Genomic DNA, 1940 nt, shown 5'->3' with positions numbered 1-1940 from the left:
ATATACTCTATATATTGAGCTTTTCTAAGTGTCGTGGTACATGGCTAGGTTTTTGCTAGACCTATAGCGTTGCCTGGGCATTTTTGGATCTCGAAAAGGAGTATGTGAAGGGAAAGAGAAACACAGTTTGTTCTTGACTTTCTTTGGTTAGGGTTAGGGTTTAAACTTTGAAGTTGGGTCTGAATGTTTTTCATCTAAGGGTTCTCATTATTTGGTGAACAAGTCCATGCTTTTATTTGTTACCTTATAATTTAATCAGACCCTATTAAATAATTTAAAATTAATATGATATCAAAGAAATTGATATCTCAACATTAATCAATATAAATGTGTATGACAGGGACGGTTCTATAATTTCAAAGACTTAAAGTAAAATATTCAAATCAAGACTTTTTATTAAAATTAAGAATTTTTTTAAAAGTTTTTAATAACAAATTCATATTTTATTTTAAAAAATATCATTTTTTTATTTAAAATTTTCAAATATTTATTATGAAGTGTCAAAAATATTTAGCTATTATAATTATTTTATATTTTTTAAATGGTTAATATAAAATCAACAATCAAAATTTCTAACTCTAATAAATTACCTATCACATAAAATAAAGACAATATAACAATATAATATAAACTAGAAATTAAAGAAAAAAGATCTACAAGATTAGAATAATAGTACTTAATTGTTAAATGCTTATTGCAAATTATAAATGTGATTCACAATTTTATGAAGATAATAGTATAGCAGATTTCTTGCATTTTTTTTGGAAGAAAATTAAAGTTAAAGGAAGAAAGAGCAAATGAGTGAAGAAGAATTTAAAAGTGAATATTATAAATTGAAAAAAAAAGATAATTTGTTTTATATATAGGAAATTAAATAGTTGTTGAAAATCATTAAATACATTTTACGGTTAGTTGTTTGAAAATAAAAAAATAGGTGTTGGAGATTATTAAATACATATTATTGTTAATTGAATGAAAATAGAAAAAATAGTTGAGAATTAATACCATTGTAAAAATTGAGAAGTGATAAAAAAATTAAAATTTATTATGCATATAATTAGAGAAGTAAGAGAATATGTCATTTTATTAATTATTTTTAACTTTTACATATTTTTAATAAAAAATAACATAATTAGTGTGAAAGTGAGAGAAAATAAATATTTATTAAACATAAAAAAATAAATAAATATTTTATTAATTATTTTATTTTTTAAATATTTTTAGTATAATTAACTATCTTATTATTATAAAAATATGAGACCTCTCTAAATTTAGTGCCTAAAACCCTTGTTTGGATGGACTTGCCCAAAGACCGGCCATCTCCTAATCTATATACATAAACAACGGCACACAAGAAAACAGCTGAGACACACATATATAGTTCAACTAGTTGAATAAAGGATCATCCCACATCAGTTCTAACACAGGTTGGGTCATTAAAAAATTGCTTCGTGCACACATAGCAAACTTACAAGGAGCTATAGGCTTCGTCGGGAGACTATATATATGTTTTTTTTTCTAGGGTATTATATGTATATATTTAAAATGAACAGTTTATACGCGAGAAAACTGATATAGACGTTGCATCACCTTTTCAATGATTAGCTCAATTAGGCTTATTGATGTCATGAGAAAGAAAACGAAGGAATTCTTCAATTTTCTTTATATATAATTTCATCATCTTCTTGGCAGAAGAAAAAAGGGTTAGATCCTTTTGTTGCATGCATGCCTCATAGTTTCTACTTTTGTGAAACGAGATGGAGTAGCGTACCACTGATTGATGTACTAATTTGTTTTTCTTTAATGTTTTCGCCCATAAAAAGACACTTTTAAAGAGAAAAAAAAAAACCAAAGGAAAAGTCCGTATCCGACCAATTCTTAAATAACTACTTTAGAATTAATGGCTTATGCTGGCAAAGAACATAAGCATCACAAGGACC

Source organism: Theobroma umbraticum, unplaced genomic scaffold (genome assembly GCF_002168275.2).
Source record: "Theobroma umbraticum cultivar Fairchild unplaced genomic scaffold, ASM216827v3 scaffold_20.0, whole genome shotgun sequence".
In the NCBI taxonomy this organism is placed as follows: Eukaryota; Viridiplantae; Streptophyta; class Magnoliopsida; order Malvales; family Malvaceae; genus Theobroma; species Theobroma umbraticum.
Note: the sequence above shows the minus strand (reverse complement) of the source record.